A 24,339-nucleotide genomic window follows, 5' to 3' on the forward strand; every position below is an offset into this window, starting at 1 on the left:
TAATGGAAAGTGTTGTCTTCTTAGAGTGCCTAACTGTTTACATTGAATTAAAACGTGAAGAACTGTTAATGCCTTAACATTTTTCACACAATTGTGGATCACCACCGGACAAATGATGTGTGTGTGTCGTGTATGTGTGTCCTATCCTGAGTCTTGTTAGTGTTACCTCTGTTAGACGTGATTTTGATGCTGGTGGCCAACGGCCAAGGTGTGGCTTGATAACGTGTAGTTTGTTTTGTGTGTGTGTATCCCACTTGCTCTGCCAGTAGTCCCTCAGGTTTCGTTTGAGAGACGGCTTAAGATCAAGGGCCGGGATTCATATGGATGTAATGGCGGTGCTCTCATGGACGGATGCAGCGAGCTGATCCGCCCTCACGTTGCCTTGGATCTCACGGTGCCCTGGCACCCAGCACACTATAACATGTTGTTTGAGTTTGTAGACTGTGCTCAAAATGGAGTAAAGTGAGACAAGCACCGGGTTTTTTTTGTTTTTTAAGACTGTGCAGAGCCGCTACCACACTGAGGGAGTCTGTATAAATTACTGCTTTTTGTATTTGTAATTTTTTTATGTGTTTACCTGCCACAAGTATCGCGTAAGCTTCCGCTGTGAAGATACGTGTGCGTGGACGTAGAGGGCCAGCATCCGAAAAGGATGGGCCGACAGCAGCTAGGACACAGAGGAGTTACTCTTGGAGGCATCTGTGAAGAACTCAGGACGTGTGTATTTGGGTTGGAGTTCCAAAAAGTATGTTCGGATGTGGGCAATAGGTGCATGTTTTGTAACTTCTAGGAAAGACACATCGCAGTCTATAGTCTGCCACTGCCACGGTGGCGGGTATGCTACAGGAGCCATTAAACTGTGTTCAAGTGACACTGCAGTTTCTTCAGCTAGACACTTCAGGTGAACTGAGAAGGGCTGCCTCATCGAAGGCCTGCTTTGAAACAGAGTTGAGCTCGACAAATCATTAATTGTAGAGTATGAGGGGTGCTTCTTGTCTGCTTTCACCTTAAGGAGATAAACAAAGGACATGTAACTTCTCTGCAGCTGAAGCGACCACTCATTTGACTCAACATAAAGGCTTTCTACGGGGCTGGTGCGAAAAGCACCCGTAGAAAGGCGGATGCCCAAGTGGTGCACGGGGTCCAGCATCTTCAAAGCACTTTGAGTAGCAGACTGATAGACAACGGCCCCATAATCTAAGCGGGTGTGAATGAGGCTTCTATAGAGGTTCATGAGGCATTGCCTATCACTACCCTACGTAGTACGTGTCGACACTTTTATAACATTCATGGCTTTCAAACATTTTGTTTTTAAATACTTGATGTACGGTACGAAGGTCAACTTGTCCAAGATTAAGCCTAAGAATTTATGCTCGCCTTTGACGGACAGACGTTGCCCGTTCAGTTGAATGTCAGGTTGCGAGTGCATGCCTCTCTTTCGAGAGAACGAGACACACGTGCTTTTTTGTGGGTTAAGTCGAAATCCGTTTTCATCTGCCCATTTGGAGACCTTATTTAAACCCAGCTGAACCTGCCGCTCACACATGGCCAAGTTGCATGGCTTGAAGCCAAGCTGAACGTCGTCGACGTATGTACAATAGAACATATTGCGAGGAATGGACAAGTGCAAACAATTCATTTTGATAATAAAAAGTGTGCAACTAAGCACGCCACCTTGTGGCACGCCTGTTTCCTGGACAAATGTTTGGGAGAGCACACTGCCCAGACGGACACGGAATGTCCGGTTTGACAGGTAACTTTCGATTATATGAAACATTTTCCGCGCACACCAAGGTGGGACAGGTCTCTTAGAATTCCGAAACGCCATGTTGTATCATACGCCTTTTCGATATCGTGGAACACAGAGAGAAAATATTGTTTATGGACGAAGGCGTCTCTGATCTGTGTCTCGATACGAACAAAGTGGTCTGTGGTGGATCTACTTTTTCGAAACCCGCACTGAAATGGGTCGAGCAAATTGTTTGTTTCAAGGATATGTACAAGTCGGCAGTTTATCATTTTTTTCGAATACTTTGCACAAGCAGCTTGTAAGTGCAATAGGCCTATAACTTGAAGCTAAAGAAAGGTCTTTGCCCTCTTTCAAAATAGGAATAATAATAGCCTCTTTCCAGGAGGTAGGGATAGTGCCAAAAAACCAGATAGCATTGTACAAACAAAGTAGGGTTTTTCGTGTTTCAGCTGGTAGGTTTTTTAACATTTCATACACCACACGGTCAGAACCTGGGGCAGAAGTACTGCAGGAGTTTAGAGATGTTCGGAGCTCCACTAGACTGAAACCTTGGTTATATGCCTCGTATCTAGTAGATTTGTGTTCGAGTTTCTGCTTTTCTATTCTTGTTCTGTATTTTTGGAAAGTGTCAGTATAGTGGGACGAGCTGGATACCCGTTTAAAATGTGCCCCGAGGAAGTTTGCCTGATCTTCCAAGGTATCACCTTGAGTGTTTACGAGTGGAAGTGTGTGTACTTCTTTCCCGGCCATCTTACCGACGATGTTCCAGACTTTAGCCTCCTGTGTGTATGAATTGATCCCTGACAAAAACTTCTGCCAGCTTTCTCTTCTGGCCTGCCGACGCGTTCTCCTTCCTTGAGACTTTATTTTCTTGAAGGTGTCAAGATTTTCCGCTGTTGGCGAGTTCCGCAGCAATCTCCATGCCCTGTTCTGTTACTTTCGCGCATTACGACACTCCGTGTTCCACCATGGGACGTGTCGTTTGTCGGGCATTCCAGATGTTTGTGGTATGCACCTGGCTGCTGCGTCAGTTAGAAAAGCTGTGAAGTACTGCACAGCTTCATTTATGTTTAACCTACATATGTCTGTCCAGCTCAAACGTGTAGTGTTGTGGAACTGTTCCCAGACTGCTTTGTTTATCAGCCATTTGGGAACATGTAGAGGACATTCATATGTTGTTTGTGAACTCAACACTACAGGAAAATGGTCACTTCCATATAGATTATTTGTGATTTTCCATTTCAGTAGGGGTAGGAGTGAAGGTGATACGATGCTGAGGTCTATAGACGAGTAAGTTTTGTTGGCAAAGTTATGGTATGTTGGCTCTTTCCTATTCAACTAACAGGCACCGGAAGAGAAGAGAAATTGTTCAATGAGACGACCTCGTGCATCAGAGCGAGAATCGCCCCACAGTCCACTATGTGCATTTAGGTCCCCAAGAAGCAAATAGGGTTCCAGCAGTTCGTCTATTAAAGACTGAAATTCACGTTTTTGAAGACGGTGGTGGGGAGGTACATACAAAGAGCAGATGGTGACGAGTTTGTTTAAAAGTACCGCTCGAACAGCCACCGCCTCAAGGGATGTCTCGAGTGGTAAATGTGTACACGCTACTCCTTGGTTAATAATAATGGCTACGCCACCGGATGACGCCACAGCATCATCTCGGTCCTTTCGGTATATGACGTAAGCACGTAAAAAATTTGTATTGGAGGATTTCAGATGTGTTTCCTGTACACAAAGCACTTGAGGTGAGTGTTTGTATAAAAGCTCTTGGACGTCGTCCAGGTTTTTAAGCAGGCCTCTGACGTTCCAGTGTATAATTTGTGTTTCCATATTGGAAGTAAAGTAGTGCTGTGTGTACGTTAAGGGAGTGACTTGTTTAAGCTGAAAGGTCAAGCTCAAGTAGCAGGGCTATTATCAGGCCCTGTTATGAGCTTTTTAGTTTTCTTGGCGCGCTCCAGAGAGCCGCGCCGCTCTTTTGGCACCAGGGGTGCTGCCGTATTCATTGCCTCCTCGGAGGCACTGGATGCCCGCTCATGCGAGCTGGTTTTTCGAAGCTTGGGCCTCGTTTGGCGAGGTGAGGCCTTGAGACCCGAGGACCCTGGAGTCCCTGGTCTCTGTTCGATAGTAGGCGGAGTAGACTCAACTACTGCCGCGTTGGGGGCAGGCGCCACAGCCAATGGCTCGCTCTGCGCAGGCCGAAGGAGTGGCGAGGGCTGGTGCGACACTGCCCCCTGGCGCACCGCGTCAGCATATGTGGGGCCATAAAATGGCGAGACTCTTTTTCTTGTTTCTTTAAATTTAATGTTTTCTTTTATTTTTAAAGTGATGATCTCTTTTTCTTTTTTCCAGACAGAACAGGAACGTGAGTACGAGGCATGACTACCGCCACAATTCACACAGTGTGCAGGTGCTTCGCAGTTGTCGGATGCATGGCCCACGACTCCACACAGAGCACAAGTTTTCTGGCCACGACAGCTTTGCGAGCCGTGGCCATATCTCTGACATTGGAACCAACGGCGGGGGTTGGGAGTATATGGCCTCACAGATGTCTTTGTATACCCAGTCTGAATTGTTTCCGGCAAATCGCTCGAAGCAAAGGTCAGTACTAAGTGTTTTGTTGGTATTTCCTTTGATCTCTTCTTATCTTAATACGCTGTACGTTTGTCACGTTCTGGCTCTTCCATCCTTCAAGAAGTTCAGCTTCGGTCAGGTCAAGCAAATCTGCGTCCGATACGACCCCGCAAGATGAGTTCATGGACCTGTGTGGCGTAATACTGATGGGTGTGTCTCCAAACGTTGTGAGGGTGTTCAGTTTATCGAATTGGTCTTTGTCACGTATTTCAAGGGGTAGATCTCCACTGGCCGTTTTGGTAACCTTGTGCCCGGCACCGAGAGTTTCGGTTAAGGACCTGGCCACTACGAAGGGGGATACTCTTCTGGCTTGCTTGTTAGTTTTTTCGCAGTGTATAACGAGGAAGTGAGGAAAGGTTTGTCTTGGCCGGATGAAAAAATTGATATATTCGGTGCGTACTCGCTTTGACGAGGCACGATCACTAAGTAAAGGGAATGCTTTATGCATGCTAATTGTGTGTTGTTCAGTAGCGTTAGCGGCCACCCACCACGGAGCCCAACGAGGGGACGCTGCAAGTTTACGGATGCTGAAACCTGCAGACGCCAGCCGTACAACGCCACTATAACCCAATGCGCCTAGACCAAGGTAGGCTATTTGCACAGGGTTAACCCTAGCCGCCAGGAATTTTGGAAGTAAACGGAAGAGAGTAGAAGACAGGACAGATAAATAGTAAGAGACAAAGACGAAGATGTAGGGAGAGAGACATAGGAAAAGGCGACTGCCGATTTCCCCTGGGTGGGTCAGCCCAGGGGTGCCGTCTACGTGAAGCCGGGGCCAAAGGGGTGTGATGCCTCTGCCGGGGGGCCTTAAAGATCCAATCACCCAGCGTCGGCTCTACCCCCAGGATCCAAAAAGGTAAGACAATCAGTCAAATCGAAACCACTGGAAATCTTTACGCAGGACCCCTGTTAGAAGCGCGTTGTGTTTGAAGGGGACCTGACCTGTCGACCTACTTTCATTTCGCTTATTTCCAATCATAGTTCAGCAAACTAAATCCTACAGTGGTGCAAACAGTCGCTTATGAGAAGGCAGTAGAATTCACTTTCGATATGTCTATCCCCTTATTTCGAAGTCTCCCGTAAACATTACATGCTCGACTACCTAACTAGCAACATTCTAGTAAACTTCAGGGCATGTAAAAGAAAGGCAAAAAAAACCCTTGAATAGAACTATTCTTTCTTTCTTCATGGTATAACTCTCAGTTAAAGCGCACGAAAAACAGACAAGAATACAGGACAAGCGCTTGCGTCGTGTTTTTCGATTGTCTGTATATATATTCTGCCCTTTCCTATGAGCTGTTTAGTTGCGAGAAAGCGCTTGTCCTATATTCTTGTCTGTTTTTCGTGCGCTTTAACTGAGAGTTATACCATGCATATCCAACTAGCCCAACTTTCGATTCTGTTTCTTTCTTCAATTTATCAACGTAACAGTGGCGGTAACAACTGTTCGAGAAACGAAAACACGTTTTTTGTCTCACCAAGAAAACCTTCGAAATACAGAAATAATACATCATGCACTCGGAAGAGTTAGCAGCACGTTCGACTCAGGTACCCAAGCAACCGCTGGCTTGTTGACCATTGCCAGAGGCAAGCACTTGGCACTTTATCAAAATTACAGGTCGGGCGCCAACATGAGTCGAAGTCTCGCAGGGATTCATTCCTCTTGAGTTTGCGCCACTCTCATTATGCAGATCTCACGGCTAACTCTTCTCATTGATAATTCAGCAGGAGCGCCGTCCTGATTACGGCCTACGTTCTTAAAAAAAGTTAGTAAGAAGGTAGCCACTGCAAGCAAATACGTAGTATCTGCAGCGGTTACTACCTTACTTTAACCGTTACTACACCTTTGCTACCTGTTTACTACCTAGGTTAGTAAACAGGCAAGAGCTGTTACTGTTACAAACCTTTTTCGACCTGTTTGCTACCTACGTTAGTAAACAGTAACAGGAATGAACGAGGTAGTAACTGCATCTGTTACTACCTTTCGTGTCCCCATTACTACCTTTTTAGCTACCTGGCTGTTGACTATTTATTCCAAAATAGTGGGTGATATCGATTCTTAATATTTAAGAAAGGAATCGTCTCGACGTATTATCATGAAACAAAAAAAATGGTGCAGAAGATATCTATAGATTCAGAAAATACATTTTCTTTAAATTACGCAACTGAGATATGTAAACGCGATTCTGATATTGTCGAAACGAAGAAGTACAAGTTTACGAACCATAGGCAAGTGTACACGCGTTGCATTAGACAATTACAATAATCTTGGTAAATTACAGCATATATTAACAAGACCAGCGCATCAAAATAACCAGATGGTCGTAATCAGCCCCTAAAACGGTCACAATCAATCCACTGCGGCATGTCTCTAAACACTATCACTGTTTTGGCGCGTCAAACACCTGAAGTTAATATTACCTTGTAAACGCTGATATATTAGCCGTGTGAAGCATTCCAATGCACTGAGAAGGAATTCATAACCTTGTTTCGGCCACTCTTCATAATGTCTTTTTATGACGCTTTTAAAACAAATAAATGGGACATACAATTTTTTATTAGTAGGTATAATTAAAAGTCTTGTGCTACGTCTCCAAACATACATAACCAGGTAGTAAAATATATTGCTATATGTTCAAATTTGTTATAATTCATCCTGAAACACAAGTGCTCCCCTGTGCCAGGCTTGCTCCTTCAAAGTAGGGGCTATATATACCCCATGCGTACTTCATACTGCGTGTATGCGTAAAAAATGGTGAATTTGTTAGGTATATGTATTCGCGTTCATGACGCACCACGCCTCATGACCCAAAGTTGTCTAGTAATGAGACATTGATTGACGAACATAAGCAGTGGAGAAATATTATGCCAAAATGAATAAACAACGTAGTATTGGTCACTACATTCTTTCTTGAAAAGTTTAAAAGCTACATCCCATGGGTGGTAACGGCTCGGGTAGTACCAGTTACTAAATGCTGGTAGTAACAGCAAGGGTAGTAACTGTTATCACCCTCGCCGTTAAATTAACCGTTCTTACTACCATGGTTTTGTAACATATGTGACAAATCATTACTACCCCAAGTTTAGCAAGTACTGCCACCTTTTTTTTCTAAGAGTGATACATATATATATGTGAAAGTCAAGTGACAAGTTCCTTTGGCCGGAGAATAGCAGATAAGACGTTCCATACATTTTTCCTGTATAGTGGATACTTAAAAATGAGCCTGTTGGAGGGTGCAGCTTTCTAATATGCGCAGAACTCTATACTCATGCGTCGTTTTACATTTTTCGCGGACTTTCTTTATCAACTTGCACAAAATTAGCTCGTAATCGGTGTGTTCCCTGATATAGCGTAATTAGGTGCCTTTCTACATGCCTACTTATGCAAATTGTATTTAGATATTAAGTAACTACTTGTCGCGGTACAAATACAAGTATGACTAAGTACTTTCAGCTTAAGGACGAAAAAATTAGCAGTAGCTATTCCAGTGCACTGAAAAAATGTATACTAAATGTTCTTTGCTCAGCGCCGTTTTTTTCATCAAGGTGTGTGATATTTGGGACACCCTGAATAAGGGCATGCACATATATTCACAATTACAAAGTGACTAGTCAAGTACTGCCAATAAAGAATATTAAATCAAATAAGTAAGAGCACAAAAAATTTAAGTGAATAGATACACTGTTCTTCAATAGTTGTACATATATACTTTGATAACACTGCAAAAAAAAGAATATGGAAGAAAATATATATGTGGCAGTGGAACACCAAAACAAGAGATTATTAAGAAGGCATTTTTTCGCATTCTCTGAATCTTAACGTTGTTAAACAAGGGCATGCACATAAATGCACAAATACAAATGAACTAGTCAAGTACTGCACAGTAAAGAATAATAAATCGAATAAGTACGAGCACAATAAATGAAAGTGCATAGACACACTGTTTTTTTAATAGTTGGACAGATATTACACCGACAGCGCATGTCCATCATTGAGAAGATTGGGGATTGGTCATTGTAATAATGGGTCCCGTGAATTGTTTATTCAGTTTAAATAGGTTCAAGATCGAGTGACGGTTAAGCTTTTAGACAACCTCCCAGACCTGGCATTCCTTCACCTTCTCGATTACTTCAATCGAATTGGGGAGGGGTGCGAACCACTCCCGATGGATCGGAAAACGGCCCTGGTAACTTTTCTTCCCAAACCGGGCAAGTCAATATATATCGAAAATCTCCGACGTATTTTCTTAAACTCGTGTGTGGGGAAGCTTATGGAAACAATGGTCAGAAATAGGCTTTTTGATTACCTTGAGGCCTGTCAAACTTTTGCCGACACTATTTATGGCTTCCGTCCACATCGCTCTGCTCAGCGCATTCTAATGCAACTCCACCGTAACGTTATTGAGCTGGTAGAACATCCCTGTGACGACAAGGTAGTCCTCGCTTTGGATCTCATGGGAGCTTTTGATAACGTTACCCACAAAATATTTTTACCCACCTGTCCCAAACAGATTGTGGCCGTAATGCTGTCAGGTACATCCGTCAGTTCTTGATAGAACGGCAGACGTACCTCCACATTCAAGACAAGGAACACGGTTCATATCTTCTAAATACTCGAAGAACACCACAGGGAACGGTCCTCTGTCCCCTTCTGTTCAATCTCGCCATGGCTCACCCCCTCCCTAACTGCTGAAAGATATCCCCGGTGTACGGCACGCTCTGTACGCCGACGATATCACGCTGTCGGCAACACACGGTTCTCCTGGCAGCATTGAGGCTAGCATGAAGCAAGCAGCATCGATCGTCGATGACTACGCCCATCGCTGCGGCCTCGAATGCTCCCCCACGAAATCGGACTACGTGCATCTTCGCCCTAAACCAAAAGACACCACTCAAATCATACTTTCCTTGCGCACCAGGCCTATTCCAAAACGCGAAGAAATCCTTCCTTAGGGCTCTTTATCCTTCCTTAGGGCTCTTGTACGTAATTTGCACCCAGTGCAAATTACGTACAATTGGGGATCAGGTGGGCCACATGGTCTGCCGAATCTCAAACAAGCGAGGGGGTCTCAGATGCCGCGATGCTCTACGCCTCGCCAACGCTTTTGTGACCTGTCGAATTCTTTATTAGACACCCTACCTAAGTTTGCGCAAGTTCGATGAGAACAAGCTGGACAGCATTCTCCGAAAAATATAGAAGCGCGCCCTGGACCTCCCAATCACGACGTCTAACCAACGTCTAACAGAGCTGGTCATGACCAACACTTACGGGGAACTCAAAGAGGTTCATCTCAACAACCAGCACCTGCGCCTAACCAAGTCGCATGCTGAGAGATGTCTCTTACGCTGCCTCCATATCTTTTACACCTACAATGCAGAGGAGCAGACCACGATCCCAGAGGACTAGCGTGGAGCATTGGTTATCCTGCCTCTGCCCCAAAACATGTCTAGGGGGACTCACGAAGGCAGGCAAACTGCGTGGGTTACAGCTTTGCAGGAACGCTATGGGGCCCGTCTTGGAGTCTTCTATACGGACGCGTCCGGCCCTCACCACGAGGGGTTGGTACACGGCGGCCGTAGTCCATCAAAACGTGCCTGTCCAAGGGCTCACATTCCGAGCCACGGCCATCACTCATGTGGAGGAAGTCGCCATAGCTCTCGATGCAGTGGACCCCGCAACTCTGTTTATTATTACCGATTCGCGGAGCGCGTGTCAGAATCTTGCTTAAGGTCGTATCACTGTTCGCGCTGCTCGAATCCTTAAGCGCTGTGATTACATGGACCAACCGAATACACGTTTTGTCGTCTGGACTCCAGCTCACGCAGGACCAGGGGGTAACAAGGCTGCCGATGCCTCGGCCCGCGGGCTTGATTTCCGGGACCCGCCTCGCCCTTCATCGCCTGACGATCCAGAACCTAATGCGGTAACCTCCTTTCACGAAATTACAGCGATGTACAAATCGAACAGGCTCCGATTTCCGCCCCCAGCGCCAGGCCTGACTAAGTCTGACGAGCGCTGGCTCTTGCGCCTTTACACCAACACAGTATTGTGCCCGGCTATACTTAAGCACTTCAATCCGGCCTTCTCCGGGGAATGCCCGCACTGTGCCTATCCGCTTGCGGATACTTTTTACATGGTGTGGGCATGCCCTTCTAACCTGGTGGTCCCCGCAATCGCTTCTCCTACACCCCCTACCCGAAAGAGCTGGGAACTGCCCTGCTCAGCTGCTCGGCCTTCGCGGGCCAAAGAGCCCTCGCGGCCAGGGCGCGTGCCGCCACAGAAGCCACAGGAGTCCTGGACTACGGACTTCTCGTAGAGCTTGTAAAGGGTTGGCCCTTAAGGTCGTCCCTCTCTCTCAAATGTACATAGTTTCAGTAAATGTTTTTCACCACCACCACGGACAATTCCATTGCCAAATCGTGTAGCTATTTTGTTGGTCTATGTCGGCGTTACAGGCTATTCCTCGGTGGGCACCGAGGTCCTAGCGTACGGCTTGAAATACGTCTTAACCGAGCCCCCACCACTTGACTGCGATTCCCATATTTGCTAGCTTGGCGTCGAAATCAGCCACCATTTGCTGCACTTTCTGCAATATCGTCTTGTGTAGCGCCTCATATTTTGCCTCGATGTTTGCCTCAAATCTAACTTTTTGTTGTTCGAGCTTAGTTTGCGATTTCAATTCAATTTGTTCTATTTTGGCTTCCATGGTGTTTGCGAACTCCTCCTGTCTTTCTTGTGGCGTCAACACTGCTTTGGGTTTTTTACCACGCTTTTAATCAGAGCGTTCTCTGGTTTACGTGTAATGGGAGTGAGGGCTGCTACCTCTTCGTCTATTGCTTTGCCATTTTTCTCCATTATAACTTGTGAGGTTTCCTCGCTGCATGTAACCCATCTGTTTTTCAGAAGTTCATTTTCTTGCCTGAGTTTTCTAATCGCATTCATAATTGCAACATTGTTCTGCCTGATCTGTGCCAATTCGTTCTCCTACGCCTAAACCCTACACTGAAGAGCAGCCTCTGCCTCCGCGTGCGCACCGGAAGCTACATCAACCCAGCTCACCTGGACGGGTCCCGCAGTGCCACAGACGCCGCTCGGTTCTTTTGGGCTTTGGGATCCTCCTCCTTCCGGTGGTGGGGGAGACCCGGTATTGCCGGTCTTGGGTCTAGACCTCGATCTGGACCTCGATCTGGATCTCGACATATATGTGGTGGTAGTGAACGTAGAGCGGCTTTTGTGTTGTGCTTGAAGCTTGGTAAAGGCTTCTGATCCGGATGCGTCATGCGTTCAATGTTCTGATTGTTGACTTGAGTCGCCCCATCTTTGCCTGTGAAGTGCTTTCGCTTCCGTCTCGTAGTAAATTGCTTTTTCTTATTCTGAACGCGCTCGTTCCACGCGGCGTCGTTTCACCAGGTACGGTACCTTGAATCTGGCCGTGCAATGGCGATCTGCCGTCCTGTGGTCTTTGCCACACAGCTGGCACTTCACTTCGCATTCGTGGTCCTGCGTTTGGTTCTCAGCTCCACACCCTTTGCATAATCTGCTATTCGGGCTTGGGCAAACGTCAACTCTGTGACCAAGGCGTCCACACTGGTAGCAAACATCTATTTTCTTGCAGTATAGTGAGCACTTGACCAGTGCTCTTCTGTATCTCACATAACTTGGAACGCGATGCCCATCCAAAAGGATGATGACGTTCGTGGTGTTCCTCAACCTCTTGCCCATGAGGACCGTCGAATTTCTTGGGGTTACTAGCATTTCCACTATGTCTCTTGGAGACACGTCCTGCGTTACTCCTCGAATCACCGGAGCTGCCTCGTATGCATTGGCTTCGAATTCATTGTCCCCAATCTTCAGTTCAGTGATGGTTCTGTATTTTTGGCGTGGTCCTTTGATGGTGTGCTGACCACTAGAATGTTCTGTTTAGAGTTGGCACATATCGAGTCTTCTTCCGATTCATTCCTGGGTATTTTAGCGGCGTTTTTGACGCACATTCTAGACGATTGATCCCGTAGCCAGTGACCGTGAAGCCGTCACGTGGGCGCACAATTATCTTGTAATCTTTCTTCGGCAGAAGGGGCATCCTGCTCGTAGCCACAATTTTTGTTGCTCTCTATCCCTTCAACCACCTTTTTACGGACCGCGTTCTCACTTGAGAAGTGCGTTTCTTAGTCTTTGGCTTCATGCGTTGTGGTTTCTTCGTTGGCTCGTCCTCTTCCGTTCACAAGGCGACAACCTGCTTTGTTCTCATACTCTTGTTGCGTGATATCCTGGCCGGCCACGCTCATCGTAGCCATCTTGTGGCCATTTTGTGGCCGAGAAGACGCCGCCTTGGGGGTGCTCAAGACGCCAGCGTCCGTGGGCCAGGCCAAGCGCATTATGCACAGCAGCAGGAGAAAACGGCGTGTTGCGTTCGTCGGCGTTACAGAAAAGTGGTCGATGTGCGGAAAATTAACCGTCCACCTACTTGAGAGCGGTATCACGGGGTTCCGTGGAACTTTCAATTTCTTCACTGTAAGAAGGCGTCCGTCAATTCTTCGATTTCACGCTGAGGATCACTCAAAATCTGCGGAGCCGACGCGACATGCGTGTCTGCACTCCGTGGCCCCCTGGGGGTCCATCTGAGTGCTACGGACCACAATTTTTTCCGTACAGAGATTACGCGCTTCGGCGAGTGCTTCACGTGCTCTCTATGATGCCCTAATCTGACCCGTTGTCCTCCCGATGACGATACTTCTCCGGCCCTTGGGAGCTTTCCCAGTCAGCTGTGCATGGCGCATGGGGGCTTGTGAGTCCGTTGCGGGAAGCATATCTAATGACCCTCACCTCTCTTTTTTTTCTCTCTTCTCCAATCTTACCCTCCCTATATCTTTTATTCCCCACACTCCATTTCTGTGCTGACCTGTTAAGGTGTCCTTGTAAGAAGAGACAGTACCGGGTCGGCACTTTTCTTTTCTTTTGTTATAACCACCTCTATATATAGACACGCCAAGGTGTCCAGCCGTGTGAGCGTCATGAAGTTCGGTGAGGACACAGCGCCGCAAATGCTTAGACACAACAATGTGAAGGTCAGGCCTGTGAGGTTGCAAATTGGAGATGTATAGCACACCCTTTTGAAAGACAGGGTAGCGGATGGAAGCGTCATTTGGGGAAGACTCCGTATGGCTGACAATGTAAAGCAGCACTGGATCGTGTTTCTGTTCTTCCTCAATGTTAAGGAAGTCGGACACTGAAAGTATGGAATGCACCGTGTGCTCATTAGTGTCCTCAGGATTGTCGACAGGGTACCGGGAGGGGCAGTCGGCATCATGGTTTAGGTGGCCAGATCAGTATACCACCGAATAGGAAAACCTCTTGCAGGCGCAAAGCCCAGCAATCAAGACAGCCTGACGGACATTTCAGGGAGCTCAGCCAGCAGAGCGCGTGGCGGTCGGTAACTACTTAAAATGGGCGTGCGTACAGAGAAAGTCAAAATTTCGCCACTACTCATAGAAGAGCCAAGCACTCACGCTCTGTGATCGAATAGTTACGTTCAGGGGCGGATAGGAAGCTGCTGACATATGCAATAACGCAATCATGGTCACGTTGTTCCTGAGCCAACACTGCACTAATTCTATGTTCACTAGCATCTGCACGGATTTCCGTAGGGGCAGCAGGGTTTAAGTATGCCAGAATCGTGGGAGTAGTGAAAAGAGCGGTGAGTGTCGAGAACGCAGAGGCCTACTTGGAGCCCCATGAAAACGGGACGTCTTTCTTGAGGAGCTGCGTAAGCGTCCTCACTATGCGCGCAAAATTTTTCCCGAAGCGTTGGAAGAAAGAACATAGTCCGGCAAAGCTACGTGCGTCCTTCGCAGATCGTGGTACAGCACAGTTTATTACGGCGCTGATTTTGACCGGGTCTTGTTGCACACCATTGGCGTCTACTAAATGGCAAAGTAATGTGATTTGATGGCTTTCAATGTGACATTTGGACGAGTTGAGCTGCAGGCCAGCGCGAAAGAATATGCCTAAGATGGCTGAGAGGCGCTCTATATGAGTTTCAGGTGTTGCTAAAAAGACAATAACGTCGTCTAAGTAGCACAACCAGGTGGACCATTTGAATCTTCCGAGCAGGCAGTCCAGCATTCGTTCGAAGGTGGCTGGAGCGTTACAAAGGCCAAAGGGCATTACTTTGAACTGATATAGGCTATATAGGGTGATGAATGCCGTCTTTTGACAGTACACTTTGTCTACCTCTATCTGTCAGTAGCCGCAACGAAGGTCTATGAAGGAAAAAGAGTCGGACCCATAGAGGCAGTCAAGGGCATCATTTATCGTGGCAGAGGGTACACGTCTTTTTGGTAATATTGTTCAGGTGTTGATAATCAACTCAGAAACGCCATAACGCCATCCACCGTCTTGCTTGTGAAATAGCGCTCCAGCAGAAGCCCAAGAACTGCAGGATGACTCACTGATGTCCTTGTTGAGCATTTTGTCGACCTCACTTTGAATAGTGCGACGCTCAGCCGCCGACACCCCATATGGACGCCCATGAATAGGATGCCCATCACCAGTGCTTATGAGGTGGGTTATACCCATAGCTTTCTCTAATGAACGGCTGCTGGGGTCAAAAACGTCGATGTAAGACAGCAGAAGCCGGTGGAGCTCGTCAGTGTACTGCGGCGCTAAGGTGGTAGCGATCATCGACCTAATTGCAGTGTCGGAGCAAGCGTCAGATTGATGTTGAGCATGGGGGTCAGAAGGAGCGGCCATCGCGAAAAGATCTACCACTTTCTCTCCTAACGTGCGGAGCAACGACAAAGAGATAATTGTGGCAGCACTTGAGGTGTCAAGCTAAAGTTGACAATTGGGAGGTACGTAGACTTCCCTGTGACGGGCATAATGGTGTGCGGTAATGTAATGGCGCGGTTTATGAGGACATCGGTCATCGGGGTCAGAACATAGTCACCGTCGTGAACTGGTGGTATTGAGACGAGCTCTACGTAGGTCAGTGTCTGTGGAGGAAGGCGCGTATGTCCCATTGTGCAGAGGCAACTCGGTAATTGTGCGAAAAGTTCTTTTGCAGGCAACTGTAGATTTAGCGTGGTGGTCAATAGTCTATGCGGACAGAATGCGCGGACAGGAACTCCAGGCCTGATATTACGTCGTGGGGGACGTTGAAGTACGGTGAAGAGAACTACTGTGTGTCGATCCGCAATGATTACACGAGCGGAGCACATTCCATTGATCGATGCTATTCCGCCATCCGCAACACGGAAGAACTGAGCGGTAGAAAGTGTGAGAACCTTTTTGAGCTTGCGGTGCAAATCACTCGTCATTACGAAAAGTTCAGCGCCTTTGTCGACAATTGCAGTGACATTTACGCTGTTTACTTGTACGTCTAAAACGTTCCGTTTTGTCTGTATCGTCAAGAGAGAATTTTCTGTCAGTATGAGCGATGCAGAGCCACCTCTGGAGGCTGCAACACTTAGGTTTTTGTCGAGAAACCTCGTGGAAAGGCGGAGGAACGTGGTCGGCGGGGCAGTGGAGAACGAGACTGGCGACGTTGGGGGAAGTGATAGCGGCAGTAGCGGTGTTCAGTAGCAAGTTCTTGAAAAACATGGTCACGGCTAGTCTCGTGGCGACAGGGGGGACGTGCATATAAGGTACGAGATGAAGTTTGTGCCGGAGGACCCCAAAGATTTCTGCAATGGCGAGAAATGTGTCCGATTCGGTGACATGAGAAGCAGATCGGCTTGTCGTCGTGTGTTCGCCATGCGGACGGGTGACGGAAGGATGAGGGAGAGCCGTTCCGGAAGGGACGTGCAGGCGTGTATTGGGGCTCAAAGTCGCTGTGGGGAGGCGCTGAAATAGAGTGAATTTTCAAGCTGGCGGTTTCCTGCCGGACGACTGCTTGAATTAGGGGCAACATAATGGGGGAGAGGGGTCAGGGGATGTTGGTGACACCTTAGCTGGAGAAGCCGCTTCAAGTTCCCGCCTGACGAGTCGTGTCAAGTTGTCACAGGTGTCTGTTGGATGATATGTGTCGAGACACGAGGACGTCGCAGCGGTGTTCGGAAGGTGCTGGAACTGATGTCAGATGCGCCTGCTTTTAGCTTGCTGCAACCAGCGGCATTCTTGAATAATGACATCAACAGCTGATACATTGCCGAATACCCACAAGTTGAAGTCATTGTCGGCGATACCCTTCAGAATATCTGCAACTTCTTCAGGCTCGCATATATTTTCGTCAGTTACGCGACATATCGCAAGGACAGCCATAATGTAACTGATTTAGGACTCTGTGGAAGTTTGTGCGCGAGTCGACAACTCATTTTTCGCAGCTTGACGACAACCAAAGGGGTTCCGAAAAAGCTCAAAGATCTTTATCGTGAAGCTGTTCCCGCTCGTAATATTATGCTCGTGGCTGTCTAACCAAACACGAGGAATTCCCTCGAGATAAAAGATGACGTTCGTGAGCATACATGTGGGATCCCACCTGCAAGGGACGCTGACGCGTTCGTAGAGGCGTGGCCACTGGTCGACGTCGGAACCCTCGCTGCCCGAGAACACGCCAGGGTCTTTGAGGGCTGGAAGTGTCACAAAAGTTGTTGCGGGCACTGGGTTGGCAGGCCGGGCAGAAAGGCGGGTGACCGGAGAGGATGTAGCTGAGTCTTGAGTGGTCATGTTGAAATCCGCGAGGGAGCGTCCCCTTCGGAGTTCTGTGGTGAGGACTGCACAACTCCTACAAATATGTTACGAGAAGGAGACTGACTCGGAGGAGTAGTCATAGATGTATCTACAGCCGGTTAAGCGAGCAGTGCCAGCCACAGTGATTAGCTCGTGCCAGTATATCTGCTTTGTCTTCATCATCTCCATGCACAGTAACGTAGCAATATTAATTTACTCAGCGTCTCAACAAAGTCCCGTTTGAGCACGAGCCATGGTATAGAGTGTGGCCTACGCAATAAAGCAGGTCGCAATATATACCTTTGCATCACTACCAACCAAGCAGATTTGAGCAAAGCGTCAACGGTTTTGATCTAAAGAAGGGGACCTTCACTTGTGATACGACCAATGTAGCATACACCCTCGATGGTACCAGGTACGGCAAGCATCATAGCGGTCACACATAAAGACTAATACGGATACCACTCAATGTGCATGAGGCACACAATGAAAAATTTTCTCATCCTCCAATTTTCCAGGCATGTTCAAGTTCATACTGTGCTGTCACACAAGATATTCTCATTTAAAGTAAATATGTGTCCACGTATTCAATGAAGTAGTCAATTGAATGCGACTGAAGTGAAAGAAAAATGAAGTGTAAATCAATTAGAATTTGAAAGCGACAATGAAAGCCTTAGAAGCTTTTCAGAAATGGTACGTTGAAAAAATAACTTAGGACTACCAAGATACTTTGCATACAGTAAGCAATAGTATTTCAGTAGCATGGCTGATTCCTGCGCCAAAGGAATTGGTATAGCACAAAAATAAAATGCATGTTTCTATTCGAGGTGGTTATTGTTGTTGAATATGAGAGATTGTGGAGTGTCCATTTGTGTTTGGCCAGAATAGTACCACTTAACGTGGGTGCACCCAGGTTAACAACTAATGGTACGTCTCCATCGTGAGGACTAACGACTATGACCCTTAATGAAACATTAGGATAACTTAAGTTTTAGAAGCGAAGCTCCTTACGCTGTGGGTCGTACGTCCAGTGTCGTCATAGTCTTCGCAGTAGCCAATTGCATTGTGTTGCATGTCGAAAAAACGATGTCACACCTTATCGACGGAGTCCTTAATGACGAGTGGGACGAACCATACATCAGTATTTTCGGGCATGTGTCCATCCGCCCATGTGTGCGTCCGTCTGTCCGTCCGTCCGAGCTTGCGTTGGTTCATCCGTCCGTCTATGCTTCTATTTTGGGTGGTCTGGCCTTGTACTTCTGAACAATGTTGAGCGTCCAGACGTCAGTGGACGAGGCACTGACGTTTCCTCATTGGTCTTACGCACGCGCACTGGTAGTACCACGAGGACGGGCTGCGGAGACCTTTGCCCCACTCGCCATCATTCAACTCGTAAATATGTTGTGATCTTTTTCTCGTAGACCTTCAAACAGTGTATCAAAAATCACTCGCAACAATATGGTATCAACAAGAACTTAAATAACAATGTTATTCGGTATACACTTTTTCAAAATGCTGTAATTACAGATAAATTTTTCTCGAGAGCACATGCGTACTTTTCTAAAAGATTTTTGTTTTCTTTCCGACTTAATAGCATACATTTTATCTGCTGCATATCCATGCCGAAACTATGTCACTAAATCGTTAGTGCACTCTGGTATGAAACACTCTCGTGTTCAAAAAATTTGTTATAGGAAGTAGCGTCAGTATCGCTAGTAATTACATTTTCAATGCCCATCCCTACGCTTGCACCTGCTCTACATCTACGCCAGACTACGCTCTACATCTACGCTATCATATATCTACGACAGACTATTCAGATACCGTGAACTGATTTCCCGATGTTATTTCCCGATGAACACAAAACAAAAAAGTACACCACAAGGATCCCAATAGTAATTTGCCTGTTATTTTTGGAAGCGGCAACGCCTCTTGTTCTATTGGAACTAAACTACCACTTTAAGTAGCGTTAATTATTGTGCTACTGACTTCTTTTCAACAGCCCTCGTTAAACCGTCATGAAGTGACACTCGATGACACGACGGATTCTGAGAACCTGCGTGACCTTGTGGGAACCATGGCTGCGTATGCAGCTTAGTCATCGTTGCCAAATAATTTTAAGAGCCAGGCACTGGCAGGCCTAAATGCGTTGCCGGAGCAGTTGATCTTCATTAGTCATTGTTTGAAGTGGTGTGCTCAGCTTAGTCAACAAGCGAGGCGCTACGCACTCTTTCGCTCGAGATGCATAGTATCCCTTATGAGCATGCCAGAATTCTATTTAGCTGCGCGCCTTGAAGACCTTTGAATCCGGGGAACAAGTGCAAATTTTGGTAATAAACAGAACAAAGCCCGTTTTTGTTCAAGCTGACTGTCAATTAAGTTTTGAAATTGTATTTTGTAGTTCAAATTTACAAAAGGTAAGATGATGATGATATATGGTGTTTTCTGGCGTAAGGGCCATTTGATGGCCAAAGAGCGCCGCCAGTTCATGGGACAAGGAATGTGGACAATGATTGTGATTAACGGCTGTATAAGGGCCATAAAATTTCTCGCAGTAAGGCGGGTAAAAACATACAAGTAATAAAATCATGACCATGCCGTAAAATGTGTGTGTGGTGTGAATAGGTGACAAAAGTTGGTGATAATGAAAAACGATGGTGGACATGTACGGCATTAGCACCAGTACCTCACACGTTAGTACCCTTGCGTGAAAGGGCCGTGAGGCAAGTGCTTTCCTGTGTAGGCACCGCTGCAAAAACCTCTCTGGAGAGGTTGTGCTGCGGAATTCCCGGGTGTATGATATGAAAATTATGAATTTCTTTTACAAACGCTAACAATGATTTATTACTAAAAAGCGGTTCCCTGCCAACGAACATTGCAGGGTGTAGAGGTATATGTTCTCGGTAGGATAATGGAAAGTGTTGTCTTCTTAGAGTGCCTAACTGTTTACATTGAATTAAAACGTGAAGAACTGTTAATGCCTTAACATTTTTCACACAATGGTGGATCACCACCGGACAAATGATGTGTGTGTGTCGTGTATGTGTGTCCTATCCTGAGTCTTGTTAGTGTTACCTCTGTTAGACGTGATTTTGATGCTGGTGGCCAACGGCCAAGGTGTGGCTTGATAACGTGTAGTTTGTTTTGTGTGTGTGTATCCCACTTGCTCTGCCAGTAGTCCCTGAGGTTTCGTTTGAGAGACGGCTTAAGATCAAGGGCCGGGATTCATATGGATGTAATGGCGGTGCTCTCATGGACGGATGCAGCGAGCTGATTCGCCCTCACGTTGCCTTGGATCTCACGGTGCCCTGGCACCCAGCACACTACAACATGTTGTTTGAGCGTGTAGAGTGTGCACAAAATGGAGTAAAGTGAGACAAGGACCGGGGTTTTTTTTGTTTTTTAAGACTGTGCAGAGCCGCTACCATACTGAGGGAGTCTGTATAAATTACTGCTTTTTGTATTTGTAATTTTTTTATGTGTTTACCTGCCACAAGTATCGCGTAAGCTTCCGCTGTGAAGATACTTGTGCGTGGATGTAGAGGGCCAGCATCCGAAAAGGATGGGCCGACAGCAGCTAGGACACAGAGGAGTTAGTCTTGGAGGCATCTGTGAAGAACTCAGGACGTGTGTATTTGGGTTGGGGTTCCAAAAAGTATGTTCGGATGAGGGCAATAGGTGCATGTTTTGTAACTTCTAGGAAAGACACATCGCACTCTATAGTCTGCCACTGCCACGGTGGCGGGTATGCTACAGGAGCCATTAAACTGTGTTCAAGTGACACTGCAGTTTCTTCAGCTAGACACTTCAGGCGAACTGAGAAGGGCTGCCTCATCGAAGGCCTGCTTTGAAACAGAGTTGAGCTCGACAAATCATTAATTGTAGAGTATGAGGGGTGCTTCTTGTCTGCTTTCACCTTAACGAAATAAACAAAGGACATGTAACTTCTCTGCAGCTGAAGCGACCACTCATTTGACTCAACATAAAGGCTTTCTACGGGGCTGGTGCGAAAAGCACCCGTAGAAAGGCGGATGCCCAAGTGGTGCACGGGGTCCAGCATCTTCAAAGCACTTTGAGTAGCAGACTGATAGGCAACGGCCCCATAATCTAAGCCGGTGCGAATGAGGCTTCTATAGAGGTTCATGAGGCATTGCCTATCACTACCCTACGTAGTACGTGTCTACACTTTTATAACATTCATGGCTTTCAAACATTTTGTTTTTAAATACTTGATGTACGGTACGAAGGTCAACTTGTCCAAGATTAAGCCTAAGAATTTATGCTCGCCTTTGACGGACAGACGTTGCCCGTTCAGTTGAATGTCAGGTTGCGAGTGCATGCCTCTCTTTCGAGAGAACGAGACACACGTGATTTTTTGTGGGTTAAGTCGAAATCCGTTTTCATCTGCCCATTTGGAGACCTCATTTAAACCCAGCTGAACCTGCCGCTCACACATGGCCAAGTTGCATGACTTGAAGCCAAGCTGAACGTCGTCGACGTATGTACAATAGAACATATTGCGAGTAATGGACAAGTGCAAACAATTCATTTTGATAATAAAAAGTGTGCAACTAAGCACGCCACCTTGTGGCACGCCTGTTTCCTGGACAAATGTTTGGGAGAGCACACTGCCCAGACGGACACGGAATGTCCGGTTTGACAGGTAACTTTCGATTATATGAAACATTTTCCGCGCACACCAAGGTGGGACAGGTCTCTTAGAATTCCGAAACGCCATGTTGTATCATACGCCTTTTCGATATCGAGGAACACAGAGAGAAAATATTGTTTATGGACGAAGGCGTCTCTGATCTGTGTCTCGATACGAACAAAGTGGTCTGTGGCGGATCTACTTTCTCGAAACCCGCACTGAAATGGGTCGAGCAAATTGTTTGTTTCAAGGATATGTACAAGTCGGCAGTTTATCATTTTTTTCGAATACTTTGCACAAGCAGCTTGTAAGTGCAATAGGCCTATAACTTGAAGCTAAAGAAGGGTCCTTGCCCTCTTTCAAAATAGGAATAATAATAGCCTCTTTCCAGGAGGTAGGGATAGTGCCAGAAAACCAGATAGCATTGTACAAACAAAGTAGGGTTTTTCGTGTTTCAGCTGGTAGGTTTTTAACATTTCATACACCACACGGTCAGAACCTGGGGCAGAAGTACTGCAGGAGTTTAGAGATGTTCGGAGCTCCACTAGACTGAAACCTTGGTTATATGCCTCGTATCTAGTGGATTTGTGTTCGAGTTTCTGCTTTTCTATTCTTGTTCTGTATTTTTGGAAAGTGTCAGTATAGTGGGACGAGCTGGATACCCGTTCAAAATGTGCCCCGAGGAAGTTTGCCTGATCTTCCAAGGTATCACCTTGAGTGTTTACGAGTGGAAGTGTGTGTACTTCTTTCCCGGCCATCTTACCGACGATGTTCCAGACTTTAGCCTCCTGTGTGTATGAATTGATCCCTGACAAAAACTTGTGCCAGCTTTCTCTTCTGGCCTGCCGACGCGTTCTCCTTCCTTGAGACTTTATTTTCTTGAAGGTGTCAAGATTTTCCGCTGTTGGCGAGTTCCGCAGCAATCTCCATGCCCTGTTCTGTTCCTTTCGCGCATTACGACACTCCGTGTTCCACCATTGGACGTGTCGTTTGTCGGGCATTCCAGATGTTTGTGGTATGCACCTGGCTGCTGCGTCAGTTAGAAAAGCTGTGAAGTACTGCACAGCTTCATCTATGTTTAACCTACATATGTCTGTCCAGCTCAAACGTGTAGTGTTGTGGAACTGTTCCCAGACTGCTTTGTTTATCAGCCGTTTGGGAACATGTAGAGGACATTCATATGTTGTTTGTGAACTCAACACTACAGGAAAATGGTCACTTCCATATAGATTATTTATGATTTTTCATTTCAGTAGGGGTAGGAGTGAAGGTGATACGATGCTGAGGTCTATAGACGAGTATGTTTTGTTGGCAACGTTATGGTATGTTGGCTCTTTCCTATTCAACTAACAGGCACCGGAAGAGAAGAGAAATTGTTCAATGAGACGACCTCGTGCATCAGAGCGAGAATCGCCCCACAGTCCACTATGTGCATTTAGGTCCCCAAGAAGCAAATAGGGTTCCGGCAGTTCGTCTATTAAAGACTGAAATTCACGGTTTTGAAGACGGTGGTGGGGAGGTACATACAAAGAGCAGATGGTGACGAGTTTGTTTAAAAGTACCGCTCGAACAGCCACCGCCTCAAGGGATGTCTCGAGTGGTAAATGTGTACACGCTACTCCTTGGTTAATAATAATGGCTACGCCACCGGATGACGCCACAGCATCATCTCGGTCCTTTCGGTATATGACGTAAGCACGTAAAAAATTTGTATTGGAGGATTTCAGATGTGTTTCCTGTACACAAAGCACTTGAGGTGAGTGTTTGTATAAAAGCTCTTGGACGTCGTCCAGGTTTTTAAGCAGGCCTCTGACGTTCCAGTGTATAATTTGTGTTTCCATATTGGAAGTAAAGTAGTGCTGTGTGTACGTTAAGGGAGTGACTTGTTTAAGCTGAAAGGTCAAGCTCAAGTAGCAGGGCTATTATCAGGCCCTGTTATGAGCTTTTTAGTTTTCTTGGCGCGCTCCAGAGAGCCGCGCCGCTCTTTTGGCACCAGGGGTGCTGCCGTATTCATTGCCTCCTCGGAGGCACTGGATGCCCGCTCATGCGAGCTGGTTTTTCGAAGCTTGGGCCTCGTTTGGCGAGGTGAGGCCTTGAGACCCGAGGACCCTGGAGTCCCTGGTCTCTGTTCGATAGTAGGCGGAGTAGACTCAACTACTGCCGCGTTGGGGGCAGGCGCCACAGCCAATGGCTCGCTCTGCGCAGGCCGAAGGAGTGGCGAGGGCTGGTGCGACACTGCCCCCTGGCGCACCGCGTCAGCATATGTGGGGCCATAAAATGGCGAGACTCTTTTTCTTGTTTCTTTAAATTTAATGTTTTCTTTTATTTTTAAAGTGATGATCTCTTTTTCTTTTTTCCAGAAAGAACAGGAACGTGAGTACGCGGCATGACTACCGCCACAATTCACACAGTGTGCAGGTGCTTCGCAGTTGTCGGACGCATGGCCCACGACTCCACACAGAGCACAAGTTTTCTGGCCACGACAGCTTTGCGAGCCGTGGCCATATCTCTGACATTGGAACCAACGGCGGGGGTTGGGAGTATATGGCCTCACAAAAGTCTTTGTATACCCAGTCTGAATTGTTTCCGGCAAATCGCTCGAAGCAAAGGTCAGTACTAAGTGTTTTGTTGGTATTT

The sequence above is a fragment of the Rhipicephalus microplus genome, chromosome 3 (assembly GCF_043290135.1).
Source record: "Rhipicephalus microplus isolate Deutch F79 chromosome 3, USDA_Rmic, whole genome shotgun sequence".
Lineage (NCBI taxonomy): Eukaryota > Metazoa > Arthropoda > Arachnida > Ixodida > Ixodidae > Rhipicephalus > Rhipicephalus microplus.